The sequence below is a fragment of the Hyperolius riggenbachi genome, chromosome 9 (genome assembly GCF_040937935.1).
Source record: "Hyperolius riggenbachi isolate aHypRig1 chromosome 9, aHypRig1.pri, whole genome shotgun sequence".
In the NCBI taxonomy this organism is placed as follows: domain Eukaryota; kingdom Metazoa; phylum Chordata; class Amphibia; order Anura; family Hyperoliidae; genus Hyperolius; species Hyperolius riggenbachi.
In genome coordinates this window covers 14431876-14448740 of record NC_090654.1, presented here as the reverse complement: position 1 = coordinate 14448740, position 16865 = coordinate 14431876, and positions in this window count along the sequence as shown.

Here is a 16865-nt window from a genome sequence, read left to right as displayed (position 1 = left end):
CCGGTGACTCCTCTGATCTGCATGCTTGTTCAGGGGCTATGGCTAAAAGTATTAGAGGCAGATGATCAGCAGGACATCCAGGCAACCTGCATTGTTTTAAAAGGAAATAAATATGTCAGCTTCCATATGTCTATTACCTCAGTGTCCCTTTAAAGGAGAATTGTAGTGAGATGTATATGGAAGCTGCAAGATTTTTTTCCTTTTTAAGCAATACCAGTTGCCTGGCAGCCCTGCTGGTCTATTTGGCCGCAGTAGTGGCTGACCACCAGAAACAAGCATGCAGCTAATCTTGTCATATCTGTCAAATTTGTCGGAAAAACCTGATCTGCTGCATGCTTGTTCAGGGGCTATGGCTGAAAGTATTAGAGGCAGAGGACCAGCAGAATAGCCAAGTAACTGGTATTGCTTAAAGAGAATCTGTACTGTAAATTTCTTACAGCAAAAAGCATACCATTCTATTCATTATGTTCTCCTGGGCCCCTCTGTGCTGTTTCTGCCACTCCCTGCTGCAATCGCCAGTTTTATGCAGTGTTTACAAACAAAAGACCTAGCACGTGATACACTGAGAGGAGCTCCGTGTGTGAGTCATACAGAGTGTGCAGGGGTCCTGGAGAGGGTGTGTATAGCTTCTATCCAATCACAAGCAGCACAGCACATTCCAGCCTGACTGCCTCAGCCGACAGGAGAGAAGATTAGATCATATAACAGAGATAATACAGCCACTGTGCAACTAGGAAAGGCTGCAGTAAGCCAGACCACATAAGAACAGGTATAGGAACTTATAGGATAGAAGAAATAAGGATGACCTTTTTGTTACAGAGTCTCTTTTTAAATGGAAATAAATATGGCAGCCTCCATACACCTTTCTCTGCAGTTCTCCTTTTAAGGATTTGGTGCTTCCTGTTCAGTTGGCTGCTGATTGGACAGGGGGTCTGGATCTTCATCACATGACATCACTGTCTAGAGAGCAGCTCAACATAGGAAGATCAGTTTGGTAAACTGTTAGCTGGCTGTGCAGAGCAGCAGATGTACGAATCACAAAACTGAGGGGAAAAAATGGTTGGTAGGTCTTGGTGTACCTGTATGGATCTCAGTTGTGTAAAAGTCTATTTTTACAGTTCTGTTTTTAACATTTTAAAGTTTTTATTTAAACAGTTTTAACTACCCAAAAAATAATATTTTGGTAGTAGATGATCGTTGGGAGTTTAAAGCGCCCATAAACTGTGCAATATTTTCCTCAGATGCGATCATTTGATCAGATTTGCGGGACCGTAAGCAATGGGAAGGTAATCGGAACGTGTGATGGCATCTGAAGAAGATTTTGAATTTGACTTGAATGCCCCCCGGTGGCTGTCTGTGTCTTGAGGCTGATCTGCATAGTCTGTAATGGAAGATGAAGTTCAATTATGGGTAAAGGAAGGTTGTTTTTGATTGGCCAATTCTTAAGGTGCCCACACAATACAATACAATAAAATTATCCAATTTTACGGAAATTCAATAAATATGATTGGATCTCCCCAAAAAATCGAAAGCTTTTATTTTTTCATTTGACTGAAAAATCCGATCGGATTTCCTGTTTTTTTTCTTTTTCGTTTTTTATCGATCACACCCTAGCAAATGTCTGTTTCCAATCATTTTTATCATATTTGGTTGTAACATTTCAAAAATCTGACCAATGTACCACACACCTATGTTCAATTTTTCCCCAGTTAAAAAAAATTGATTGCAATTCTTAAATTGAACAAATAATTAAAAAAATTGTATGGTGTGTGTGGCCACCTTTAAGTGCTATGAAATTTGCACGTAAGCCACACCCCACTGGGTAGCCTATGATGCGTTTCATTTACCTGTATTCGCTAGTCCTGGGTCAACCTATCTTACCCGTCTTCTGCAATAGCAATTTCATCCTGTATTTCCGTGGGGCCGTCTATAAACGTCAGCGGGTGGCAGAAGCATGCCCATTATTTGCTGCTTAGTAACTCTGATATGGGAACATTCGCTATCATACGGCAGGACTTCTGACAAAGCACAAAACATCACATCGGCTCTTGTGGTCTTCCGTGGCACTTGTAGTCCTGTGGGTAACGTGACAGGCTGTTTATCCAATCATATCACACTGGTCAGTAACGCCTCAGTATACAGTATATATATTATGCCCACTGGGCAGATAGTAACCTTGTGTTCATATCCTAACTCCGTCCAGAGCAATCCTGCACTGATCACACAGATTTTAAGGTTTTATTTTTATCAGAATGATTTTTATATACAAGCTTTTTGCCTCTTTTTTTATAAATGAATTATTGTGCTTCATGTGAAAAGCTGCTGGTGGTGGAGGGGTAACGAGTATTGTGCAATATGTACAGGGCTGTTCGCTGCTATAGGATGATGCTACCTTCATGTCCACGAGAGGAACTCCAGAACTGTCAGTATTAGTCGTGTATCCGTGGATCTGCAGTTCACAATCATTAGTGTGATCACAGGTCCAGAACTTGCTATCAGCAATTGTATCTGAGTCTCTAGATCTCACTATCAGAGTATTTACAGATCTAGAATCTGCTATTGACCTTGTATTCAAGGACCTAGAATTTACTGATGGCAATTTTATTTTGCAGATCTAGAATTTAGTCTCGGCAGTGTATTTGCACACTTACAATTCATTAGTGGTCATGTATTCATGGATCTAGAATTCACCAGCAGTGGAGTATTCACATAATCAACTATTGGTAGCGTATTCATGGATCTAGAACTCGAACTAAGGCAAGGAACTTTCTCGTTGAGGAATGTAGAATTATGCACTAGATCAACTGCAGTTCACTATCACTTATGTATCCACTGATCTGGCCAGTGATTTGTGCTGGTTGGTTAAGATTGCTGGTTAATTGAGTTCTGGATAACTGGGACTCTACTGTATATAGATGTGAAGTTTGCTGTCAATTGTATATTTGTAGATCTAGAATGCTTTATGGCCCTTATAGTCAGATGTAGGGTCCCCTGTTGGCTGTGTATCCATGGATGAGATTCCCTGATGCCCGTGTATTGGTAGATGTAGGGTCCCGTCGGGGCGTGTACCCACCAATGTAAGATTCTATCATGGCCGTGTATTCAGAGATGTAGCGTTCCCTGTCGGCTGTGTATCCACGGATGTAAGATTAGCTGATGGTCGTGTATTCAGAGATGTAGAGTTCTCTGTCAGGTGTGTATCCACGGATGTAAGATTAGCTGATGGTTGTGTATTCAGATGGAGGGTTGGCCACCGGCCGTGTGTCTGCAGATGTACGGTCTGCTGATAGCCAAGTACTTGTAGATGTAGCAGTCGTAAGATTCACTGTATGTAAAACTTCCTGTAAGGTGGGAAGGCCCTCTTTTGAGGAATGTAGACGTGCAGTATGGAAAGTTCTGACACAGTATATATTTTGGAGAAGCCGCGTCCATGTAGCTTTGCTTCTCATCCTCCTGTGAATTCTCATCATTGCTTCCTGTCTGCTGTCAGTTATACAAGCACTCATTGGAGGATATATTTTTGTATTGTGAATGTATGCCAAGTCCTCAATCTGTTGCTGTAATAAATGTAGATACAGAGAGAATGGAGGCTGCACATTTTGTCAGTTTTCTGTCAATGGCAGAGTCATCATGCAGAATGTCAATATTTTGTACGCGCGCAGAAAAAAAAACTAAGTGTGTACTAGCCCATTGATTAATATGAGTTCTCAGTTTTTTCTGTGCAGAAAACGCGCACGAAAACGGTCAAGTGTGTTCCCTGTCTAAATCCAACGCTGCGAGACTGGATGATGTAGCTTGGTGAGAGGAGTTTCCGCAAATGCTAATGTCCTGCCCCTTCACATAGAGAAACCCTCCAACCTCCCTTCTTACATAAAGACCCACACACAGGCCCTGCCCCCTTAACATTGAGCCTCCTATGTATGCCTGGCCCCCTGATAGAGAGACTTTCCCCTAACATTGAGACTCACCCACTCATGCCCCACCCTCTCAGACTCCTCCCCTCCATTCATGCCTCTTACAGAACCACCACATGCACTCGTATACCTTGTTTTGTGAGATTTCACAACATGACATTGCTGATGGCAACACTAATGCTGGATACACACTGTGCGTTCTCGCACTCGACGCGCCGCTCGATTCCCGGCCGCTCGATGTCAGATTCATGTTTCGATGGATCGTTAAGTCGATTCTCATGTAAAGTATGCCAAATCGACCTAACGATCCATCGAAACACGAATCGGACATGTCGGAAATAATCAAGCGGCCGCAAATTGACAGGAATCAGGCGGCGCGTCGAGTGCGGAACACATCGTGTGTATCCAACATTATGGCTGGTGCACACCAAGAGCGCTTCTAAATCACCAGTGCTTTGAAAAGCGCTTGGCTAATGTATCTGAATGGGATGGAGCACACCAGAGCGATGTGATTTTCTCCTAAACGCAAGTCCTGCAACATTTCTGCGGCAATTCAGCCTCAGTGTTAAGTATAGGAAAGTGGAAAATCGCTATGAAAAGCGTTAGAACAGAGCGATTTTTCAAGCGGTTTTGTTTCAACAAGTGTTCAGTTACAGCTCTTCTGTAACAAAATATAAAAAAGCCACAACGCTGAAATCGCTAGATACATGCCTAGAATCACTGAGAAATCACTTCAAAAAGCGCTGAGGGTTTGCGATTACATTGGCGCTTTTTGGTGTGCACTGGCCCCTCATTCTGTATGAAGTGAGATCCCAGGAGAGGCGGCCATATTGAGGCCTTTATAAAGTTCAGAAGTAACGGAGGCAGTACACACTTTTGTGATTGGATAACTTTAGTAAACCTATTTCGCCCTCCAGTCACACATTAACTCTGATAGAAGATCACTGTGGTTGGTGAACTGCTCCCTGGTCCTGAGTACCCACTGCTCCCTGGTCCTGAGTACCCACTGCTCCCTGGTCCTGAGTACCCCCCATCCAGAGCACAGGACTGTGTAACCTGTACAATAGCATCACTATAGACGTGCTGTATATCCAGATCTGTAAGATGTTTCCTTGCTGAGGGTGGGTCCTGTCCCCTCAGGGGTGGATTCTGGCCCCTCAGGGGCGGATCCTGTCAACCCGCTGAGGGCGTACCACTCCCATATTCTCTCTCACTGTGAAGACACCTCTAGGAATGCAATATTGTTTCATGCACAAATTGCTTTCTTCAACTGTGCATTCAATGCTGCTTACAAACTGAAATAAACTGTTAAATCCAGCAATGGCGTCTCTGATCTCTCCTTATGTGTCGTCTGTTCATGTACAGTATTTTTATTCAAATTAGCTTTATTTATCAATCTCTTAATTTATAGCTCAACTTTTCTGAAAAACGTGGAAACACAAATCTATAATGTTACTATTTGGCCACTAGATCTCCCCTCCAGGCATTGATCTCATACCATGTACAATTCCATGGTGATCAGTCTAGCTCAGCTACCATCTTCCTGTAAAGCAGCCCTCAACTCTAGCACAGCACACAATGAAAAGTCCTCATTCCACATACAGTTAAAGAAGTTAAGTGTTATTTATATGGATCAGAGATGTCCAACTCAATCACTTTTACTTCTATCTTATGTAACAATGACATTTCTATAGTGCTTTTCTCCCTTAGAACACCAATCGCTGTGGGGCATCTTCCAGGCCCTTGGTTGTCCTCGGTGTCCTGCTGGCCGTCTGTAAAGGTCACCAACCTGTCATTTCTGCGTATGCACGGGCAAGCTTTCATGCGTGAATGCACCCACGTTATCTGGCGCATTCTGCGCAGGCACAGTACACACCCAGTGATGTGGTAGCGGTTTACAGGCAGCCAGCGGGGCAGCGATAACTGGAGCAGTGACGTGGGGCCGAAATGACTGCCCCAGGTAGATTATATTATTTGCCACAGGAGTACTTTTAAATACTGATTAAAAAAAATTGCTCCATGACTGAGATTTTGGCCCTTCAGGTGATTGCATTTGACACCCTCTGATCCAAATAAAGAAAACACAGAACTGATGGCTTTACAGGAAGAAGATGGTAGCTGAGCTAGACTGATCAGGCATTGATATCATGTATTGATCTAAGAGCTGGTCCACACTAGGTCCGGAAACGTATCCGTGGCTGCGTTTTTCAAACCTGATGAAAAACTGAGTCCCGGATACTAATGTTGATAATAGCAGCCAGCCTCACCCAAGTAAAAAACGGATCCGTCTGCGTTTGCGGGGACCCGTTTTCAAAACCTGAACGGAAGGTCCGGATCTGCTGCATTTTCACGCAACGGATCAGGACCACGGATACACGCAGGGGGTAGAGAAAGCAATGAGAAAACGCATCTCCAGCTCCACAGGCAAAAAACGGATGTTAAAACGGATAGCCTGAGCTTTATGATTGGCCCAAAAAAATCCTCCCACTCCTTCCTAATGATGGAGACGTTTTCTGTCAGGGAAAAACCTGAACGGAAACTGATGCAAAACTGATGCACTTTCATCCGTTTGCAGTACGGTGGGTACTTCCCCTAATCTTCCCCTGATCCGGACTGCAGTGTCCGTCCTGCAACTGTGTCTAGTGTGGACCAGCTCTTATACCATGTACAATTCCAATTGAAAACCTCATCAGATTGCTCGTTACTTGATAAGCGATGGCTGATTATGTCACTGAATGTCGAAAAACCCTTCTTACAATTCTTTAGTACTTAAAGGACTGATGTGAGTGGGATGTGGAGGTTGCCATATTTATTTATTTTCTTAAATACCAGTTGCCTGGCTGTCCTGCTGATCCTCTAATACTTTTAGCCATAGCCCCTGAACAAGCATGCAACAGATAAGGCGTTTCTGATATTGAATCACACCAGAAAAAAGCATGCAGCTTGTTGTCAGATCTGACAGACGCTACTGCAGCCAAATAGACCAGCAGGCAGCCAGGTAACTGGTATTGTTTAAAAGGAAATAAATATGTCAGCCTCCACATCCCTCTTGTTACAGTTTGAAAGACAGGAAACAAAAACCGAGAGCCAAATCTGGTGTGGTATGTTTAACCAATGTGGAAAAAATGTAGATGAGAATATACTCACAAGTGTGGGTCACCACGCAGGCGACCACTGTAATGGCAGGTGGGGAGAATTTTGACCTGACCCCACTCAGGCATAAAAAGTTGCTCTCTATAGAAGGAAAATGGGGATACACCCCTCCACCTAGGGTGGACAAGATATGGATAAAATTGGTGAAATAGAGGCGCTCTAGCTTTCGAATGACATATGACTGTGTTCTCCTACCTCAAATTGCCTGATGAAGCGGGATGTGTGCCCGTGAAACGCGTTGCATTGTATTTGGAGACCAATACATCTTTCTTATATTAGTTACAGCTTGAATTTAGCCTGGTCATTTCTGTGAGGGTAGTGGATCCACCCACCCCCTCCTTTTTAAAGAGAACCAGAGATGAAGCACCCTCTTGTATTTTACCTTATAAATCAGTGGGAACATGAGAGTAAACACCTAATCTGCCCTTTGTTTCATTGTTCTCTGTGTAATCTGACTGTTATCACGTCTGATAAGAATCCTCGACTGAGAAGTCAGGCTGCTCCGTCTAGCTTTGCTACAGAAAGATTATAGCTAAGTATGTATTCTGTGGTGTTATTTCAAGCCCAAGCCTGCCCCCTTGTGGCTTTGCTATAATGACTCCGCTATAATCATTCCCAGCAAAGCCAGATTTAATTGCTCAGTCTGGGATTCTTGTGACTGCTGTTAACAGACACTTTTAGCAGTGAGGAGGAAACAGAGCATGGTAAGTGTTTTCTCTAATGTTCTTACTGATATATATGGTAAAATACACAAGGGTGCTTCCTCTCTGGTTCCCTTTAAACTGTTTTTAATTTATCTTATCCTGTTTTGGCGCCTCTATTTCACCAATTTTATCCATCTCTTGTTAAAGTTGTCTTTTAAAGGACACCTGAAGGAATATGAAGGCTGCCACATGCATTTCTTTTCAAATAATACCAGTGGCCTGACAGCCCTGCTGATCTCTTTGGCGGCAGTAGTGTCTGAATCACACACCTGAAACAAGCATGCAGCTAATACAGCCACACTTCAGTCAGAGCATCTGATCTGCTGCATGCTTGTTCAGGGGCTATGGCTAAATGTATTAGAGACAGGACAACCTGGGAATCTGCATTGTTTAAAAGGAAATAAATATGGCAGCCTCCATAGCCCTCTAACTACAAGTGTGCATTAATGAAATCAAGCATTCTTACTGGTAAGCAGGTGTCCTTGGAATAGTATAGGAGCTGCCATCAGAAAAACATGGAGGAGGAAACTGCAGAGCTCATGCACAGTGGGACGTTGAGACTAACGTCGCATTACAACGCAACGCAAAAAAGGGGTGGTAACGCACATTAAAGGACAACCAAAGTGAAAATAAACAAATGAAACAACGATTGTACCTATCTTCCCTCTCCTAAAAATGACTTAAAGGGATACTTAAGCGAAGAAAAAAAAGTTTTCCTCTTCTGGGGCTTCCCTCAGCCCCCTGCAGCTGTCTGGTGCCCTCGCAGCCCCGCTCCGATCCTTCCGTCCCCACCGGCGACCACTTCCGGGTTCGGTGACAGCCTGAGAACGCGAGTGATTCTTCGTGTTCCCAGCCACAATATATCGCCCCCTATGCTGCTATTGCCGCAATAGCAGCATAGGGGGCGATATATTGTGGCTGGGAACGCGAAGAATCACTCGCGTTCCCAGCCTGTTGGCGGCTGTCACCAAACCTGGAAGTAGCTGCCGGCGGGGACGGAAGGATCGGAGCGGGGCTGCGTGGGCACCGGACAGCTGCAGGGGGCTGAGGGAAGCACCGGACAGCTGCAGGGGGCTGAGGGAAGCCCCAGAAGAGTAACTTTTTTTTTTTTCCACTTAAGTATCCCTTTAAAGTGAACCTCCAGACTAAAAATCGACTCGGCAGCACTGAAAAGGTTTGGTGTTTAACAGTTTCACAGCATCAGAACTTTGTTTCTCTTATACAAGCCTCATTTTTAGCTGCACAGAAGAAAACTGCCCGGGCATTTTTCCCCTGATGCTGTGCAAAGCATGATGGGATTTCTGATGTTCTCGTTCTGCTGTTTTATTTTTTACATTTTGAATTTGGCATTTGAAGCCTAGCGCATGCAGCTGGGAGGGGTTATTAGGACACAGGACAGTTGGAACTGTGTCTTATGCTCCCTGTCACCTCCTTTCAACCAAAAAGATGGCTGCCCCCATGACAAAGATGGCAGCCCCCATGACAAAGATGGCAGCCCCCATGAATCACAAACATTTGCCTGTTCTTTTAAAACAGGGTGGGTAAAGTATTACTTCTCTAACTTCTCTATTCTAATTAACATAACTAATGTAACTTAATGACAGTATGTTTGTTTAGGCTGAAGTTCCCCTTTAACCACCCTGGCGTTCTGATAAGATCGCCAGGGCGGCTGCGGGAGGGTTTTTTTTTAAATAAAAAAAAAAACTATTCCATGCAGCCAACTGAAAGTTGGCTGCATGAAAGCCCACTAGATGGCGCTCCGGATGCGTTCTTCTGATCGCCTCCGGCGGCCAGAAGTAACACGGAAGGCCGCAATGAGCGGCCTTCCGTGTTTGGCTTCTCCTGTCGCCATGGCGACGAGCGGAGTGACGTCAGCCGACGTCCTGACGTCAGCCGCCTCCGATCCAGCCCTTAGCGCTGGCCGGAACTGTTTGTTCCGGCTACGCTGGGCTCGGGCGGCTGGGGGGACCCTCTTTCGCCGCTGCATGCGGCGGATCGCCGCAGAGCGGCGGCGATCGGGCAGCACACGCGGCTGGCAAAGTGCCGGCTGCGTGTGCTGCTCTTTATTTGACCAAAATCGGCCCAGCAGGGCCTGAGCGGCACCCTCTGGCGGTAATGGACGAGCTGAGCTCGTCCAGACCGCTCAGGTGGTTAAGATATGCTACAATTTTATTTTATGTTTAAATCTAATTTGTTTTAATTGTTTTTTCTCAATGACACATTCATTGAAGTATGCCAGAACTAAAAAAAAAATCTATGAACTATTGACCCTTTTTACCTCTTTCTTGCTCTCAGAAGCCATTTTCTGATAGTAAAGTGTTTTATAGTTGGATTTTCCTATCAGTGAGGGTCACACTGTAGTCACTTCCAGTCTGAGTCAGGACTGAGTCAGCCACTTACATACCTGATATTTAACTCTTTCAGGCAGAGAAAGAAAAAAAAAGGAACATCGCCTAGTTATTTCATTGTCACTTTGGGTATCCTTTAAATCTATCAGGAAGCGGCCTAGCAACTCCATCCACATGCCTGTACTCTGAAAATTCTCATCGTCCTGCTGCCGTAACTACCAGCTTCCTCCACTGTCATGGCTATTACTGTACCATGTGGCGCGTGCAATACGTGGCCTTGTGTACATGCACTCACTTGTAATGGAGGGGTCATCGGGGGATGCCAGGGGTCGTGCCAGTGGGACAGGTGAGAGCACGAAGACTGGGGGGAAAAAGGGGAGGACACTTTACACTTGGGGGGAGGGAGTGGGCAGTGGCTGGGGGTCCGTCACGATATTGAACACCGGTACCACACACACCCAATTAAAAACTTCCTACTGAAATTTTCCAGCATGTTGATCGATTCATTTGACCAACTTCAGCCCAAAATAGATTGAATGATTGATTGGATGGACATGCTACGGCACAGATTTTCATCAGATTCAATAAAATAATCAGATGGACGATCAGGCTGCATAATTGCTACATGTATGGCCACCTTTAGGCCTCTTTCACAGTGGGACGTTGCGGTTTAATGCGGCGTTAAAGTCACAACGTATCTGCGTTTAGAAGTAATGCACCTGCTAGCAGTGAGTTACCATAGCGTAACATTTATAACGTGACGTTAACGTCACACTGTGAATGCTGCGCAGGCGTAACATTACAGCGCGTTATCCCGTGGTATAATGACTTTATTACGCAGGACAATAACGTCCCACTGTGAATTCTGCGCAGGCGTAACATTACAGCGCGTTATCCCGTGGTATAATGACTTTATTACGCAGGACAATAACGTCACACTGTAAATGCTGCGCAGGCGTAACATTACAGCGCGTTATCCTGTGGTATAATGACTTTATATCGCAGGACAATAACGTCACACTGTGAATTCTGCGCAGGCGTAACATTACAGCGCGTTATCCTGTGGTATAATGACTTTATTACGCAGGACAATAACGTCACACTGTAAATGCTGCGCAGGCGTAACATTACAGCGCGTTATCCTGTGGTATAATGACTTTATATCGCAGGACAATAACGTCACACTGTGAATGCTGCGCAGGCGTAACATTACAGCGCGTTATCCCGTGGTATAATGACTATTACGCAGGACAATAACGTCACACTGTGAATGCTGCGCAGGCGTAACATTACAGCGCGTTATCCTGTGGTATAATGACTTTATATCGCAGGACAATAACGTCACACTGTGAATGCTGCGCAGGCGTAACATTACAGCGCGTTATCCTGTGGTATAATGACTTTATATCGCAGGACAATAACGTCCCACTGTGAATGCTGCGCAGGCGTAACATTACAGCGCGTTATCCCGTGGTATAATGACTTTATTACGCAGGACAATAACGTCCCACTGTGAATGCTGCGCAGGCGTAACATTACAGTGCGTTATCCTGTGGTATAATGACTTTATATCGCAGGACAATAACGTCACACTGTGAATGCTGCGCAGGCGTAACATTACAGCGCGTTATCCTGTGGTATAATGACCTTATATCGCAGGACAATAACGTCCCACTGTGAATGCTGCGCAGGCGTAACATTACAGCGCGTTATCCCGTGGTATAATGACTTTATTACGCAGGACAATAACGTCACACTGTGAATGCTGCGCAGGCGTAACATTACAGTGCGTTATCCCGTGGTATAATGACTTTATTACGCAGGACAATAACGTCACACTGTGAATGCTGCGCAGGCGTAACATTACAGTGCGTTATCCCGTGGTATAATGACTTTATTACGCAGGACAATAACGTCACACTGTGAATGCTGCGCAGGCGTAACATTACAGTGCGTTATCCCGTGGTATAATGACTTTATTACGCAGGACAATAACGTCACACTGTGAATGCTGCGCAGGCGTAACATTACAGCGCGTTATCCCGTGGTATAATGACTTTATTACGCAGGACAATAACGTCACACTGTGAATGCTGCGCAGGCGTAACATTACAGCGCGTTATCCTGTGGTATAATGACTTTATATCGCAGGACAATAATGTCACACTGTGAATGCTGCGCAGGCGTAACATTACAGCGCGTTATCCCGTGGTATAATGACTTTATATCGCAGGACAATAACGTCACACTGTGAATGCTGCGCAGGCGTAACATTACAGCGCGTTATCCCGTGGTATAATGACTTTATTACGCAGGACAATAACGTCCGACTGTGAATGCTGCGCAGGCGTAACATTACAGTGCTTTATCCCGTGGTATAATGACTTTATTACGCAGGACAATAACGTCCCACTGTGAATGCTGCGCAGGCGTAACATTACAGCGCGTTATCCCGTGGTATAATGACTTTATTACGCAGGACAATAACGTCACACTGTGAATGCTGCGCAGGCGTAACATTACAGTGCGTTATCCCGTGGTATAATGACTTTATTACGCAGGACAATAACGTCACACTGTGAATGCTGCGCAGGCGTAACATTACAGCGCGTTATCCTGTGGTATAATGACTTTATTACGCAGGACAATAACGTCACACTGTGAATGCTGCGCAGGCGTAACATTACAGTGCGTTATCCCGTGGTATAATGACTTTATTACGCAGGACAATAACGTCACACTGTGAATCCTGCGCAGGCGTAACATTACAGCGCGTTATCCTGTGGTATAATGACTTTATATCGCAGGACAATAATGTCACACTGTGAATGCTGCGCAGGCGTAACATTACAGCGCGTTATCCCGTGGTATAATGACTTTATATCGCAGGACAATAACGTCACACTGTGAATGCTGCGCAGGCGTAACATTACAGCGCGTTATCCCGTGGTATAATGACTTTATTACGCAGGACAATAACGTCCCACTGTGAATGCTGCGCAGGCGTAACATTACAGTGCGTTATCCTGTGGTATAATGACTTTATTACGCAGGACAATAACGTCACACTGTGAATGCTGCGCAGGCGTAACATTACAGCGCGTTATCCCGTGGTATAATGACTTTATTACGCAGGACAATAACGTCACACTGTGAATGCTGTGTAGGGGTTAACATTACAGTGCGTTATCCCGTGGTATAATGACTTTATTACGCAGGACAATAACGTCACACTGTGAATCCTGCGCAGGCGTAACATTACAGCGCGTTATCCTGTGGTATAATGACTTTATATCGCAGGACAATAATGTCACACTGTGAATGCTGCGCAGGCGTAACATTACAGCGCGTTATCCCGTGGTATGACTTTATATCGCAGGACAATAACGTCACACTGTGAATGCTGCGCAGGCGTAACATTACAGCGCGTTATCCCGTGGTATAATGACTTTATTACGCAGGACAATAACGTCCCACTGTGAATGCTGCGCAGGCGTAACATTACAGTGCGTTATCCTGTGGTATAATGACTTTATTACGCAGGACAATAACGTCACACTGTGAATGCTGCGCAGGCGTAACATTACAGCGCGTTATCCCGTGGTATAATGACTTTATTACGCAGGACAATAACGTCACACTGTGAATGCTGTGTAGGGGTTAACATTACAGTGCGTTATCCCGTGGTATAATGACTTTATTACGCAGGACAATAACGTCCCACTGTGAATGCTGCGCAGGCGTAACATTACAGTGCGTTATCCTGTGGTATAATGACTTTATTACGCAGGACAATAACGTCCCACTGTGAATGCTGCGCAGGCGTAACATTACAGCGCGTTATCCTGTGGTATAATGACTTTATATCGCAGGACAATAACGTCACACTGTGAATGCTGCGCAGGCGTAACATTACAGTGCGTTATCCTGTGGTATAATGACTTTATTACGCAGGACAATAACGTCACACTGTGAATGCTGCGCAGGCGTAACATTACAGTGCGTTATCCTGTGGTATAATGACTTCATTACGCAGGACAATAACGTCACACTGTGAATGCTGCGCAGGCGTAACATTACAGCGCGTTATCCCGTGGTATAATGACTTTATTACGCAGGACAATAACGTCCCGCTGTGAATGCTGTGTAGGGTTAACATTACAGCGCGTTATCCTGTGGTATAATGACTTTATTACGCAGGACAATAACGTCACACTGTGAATGCTGCGCAGGCGTAACATTACAGTGCGTTATCACGTGGTATAATGACTTTATATCGCAGGACAATAACGTCACACTGTGAATGCTGCGCAGGCGTAACATTACAGTGCGTTATCCTGTGGTATAATGACTTTATATCGCAGGACAATAACGTCCCACTGTGAATGCTGTGTAGGGGTTAACATTACAGCGCGTTATCCCGTGGTATAATGACTTTATTACGCAGGACAATAACGTCCCACTGTGAATGCTGCGCAGGCGTAACATTACAGTGCGTTATCCTGTGGTATAATGACTTCATATCGCAGGACAATAACGTCCTGCTGTGAATGCGCCCTCATCAGAGCTCAAATAATCCCAGCAATAAACGAGGCAAATTCTAAATGCAATCCTCCTGATCAGTGTAACCTCTGGAACTGAACTGATAAACACTTTGCAGTTCACGGGAAGCAGGTGTCATTGCAAGACCTCAACTCTCCTAACAGCTAATAACAGGCACAAGAGGTCTTACAGCAAACCTGAACTGAAAATTACAAGTCAGAGTAAACATACACATTATACTTACCTCCCGTGTAGTCCCCTCATCAATCTCTCCTCTCCTGCATCCTGTTTGTCCACAATATTCAATGGAATTATCTGTCCTCCATTTTAAAAAGAGCCATTACCCCATAACAGCTTCCTGGTCTGCACATACTGTAGTTAACCAGTAGCATCGCCCATGTGAGTCATAGGGAAACGTGGACATTTCCTTAATCATTTGTCCTTTCATTGATAACTGGCAGCAACAAATATATTTCAGTTCTGACAAAATCTTGTCAGAACTAAAAGGAATGGTTGTAAGAAGAAAATGCTGAGCTTCTGAGTGAGGTAAGTATGTCATATTCATTTGCAGGTACATCATGTGTTTATTTTAAATAATTTTCCCTTTAAAGGACAACTGAGGTGACATGATGCGATAGACATGGGTATGTACAGTGCCAAGCACGCAAATAACTGTTGTGTTCCTTTTTTTCTTTCTCTGGGCTGAAAGAGTTAATCAGTTATGCAAGTGACAGTTTCAATCTTGGTTGGACTGTAGCATAACCCTCACTGATAAGTAATTACAGCCATAAAACACTTTCCTGACAGTAAATGGCTTCTAAGTGCAGGAAAGAGATAAAAAGGTTTAATAGATTTGAGCTCTGGCATACTTTAACTACTTTGGCCTCCTGGACGTACTAGCAACGCCCAGGAGGCCATGTGCGCGTCCGCGCGCTCCCGCAGCCGATCGCGCGCGTGCACAAGTGCTCCCGGCCGGGGTTCGTTAGCCTGGCAATCAGTGAATCGGGCTATGGTGCCCGATCACCGATTCCCCTCCCCCGCAGAAAAAGCGACAGCTTCTCTCGGAAGCTTAGCTTTTTCTGGCTGTTGCGTCCCCCATGCGTCTCTCTAATGGCCCATACTCACGGGCGGCAAAAGTGGCCTGTCGCCAGCACACGTGAGCGTGTGGGCGTCAGGCCGGCGACAGCTCCTCACCAGATCCCTCCGTGTACACACGCGGAAGAGGGACCAGCGGCGCGACGGAAGCTGTCGCCGACGTTCCTCCTCCCCCCGCCGGAAGCTCTGCATACCTCAATGGAGGTTGCTGTCGCTAGTCCGCGTACTCACGCTGACTAGCGACAGCTGCGGCGGAGTTGCGGCGGCGACTGTCGCCAGGCGATTGAACATTTCAATCGCCTGGCGACATCAGCGACGGGCGACAGTTCGGGGTGCGCGCCGTTCAACGGCCCATGCGTGTGTTGCGGCGACAATTGTAGCCCGTGAGTATGGGCCATAAGCGTATGTTACACTTAGAATGACGTCATGTAAACAAACTCACGGCCGCCATCTTGTGGCCAAAAAGTAATACTACAACTAAAAAAAAAAAAATCAACACACATTTACATTATAAACCTATAGTTTACATCCCACCCTCCCAAAACTACCCAAATAAAATGTTTAATATAAAAAATAAAAAAACCATGTAAATATTTACCGAAGGGTCTAAACTTTTTAAATATCAATGTGAAGATGAAATATTTTTTATTTTTTTTATTTTAAACTTGTAAATAGTGATAGATGCAAAACAGAAAAAATGCACCTTTATTTCCAAATAAAATATTGTCGCCATACATTGTGATAGGGACATAATTTTAATGGTGTAATAACCGGGACATATGGGCAAATACAATACGTGAGTTTTAATTATGGAGGCATGTATTATTTTAAAACTATAATGGCTGAAAACTGAGAAATAATGATTTTTTTCCGTTTTTTTCTTATTCTTCCTGTTAAAATGCATTTACAGTAAAGTGGCTCTTAGCAAAATGTACCACCCAAAGAAAGCCTAATTGGTGGCGGAAAGAACAAGATATAGATCAGTTCATTGTGATAAGTAGTGATAAAGTTATATGCTAATGAATGGGAAGTGAAAACGACAGAAGGCTGAAGTGGTTAATGAAGGAGTCATTGAGCAGAGAAAATGAACCGGTAAAAACGTCAAAACT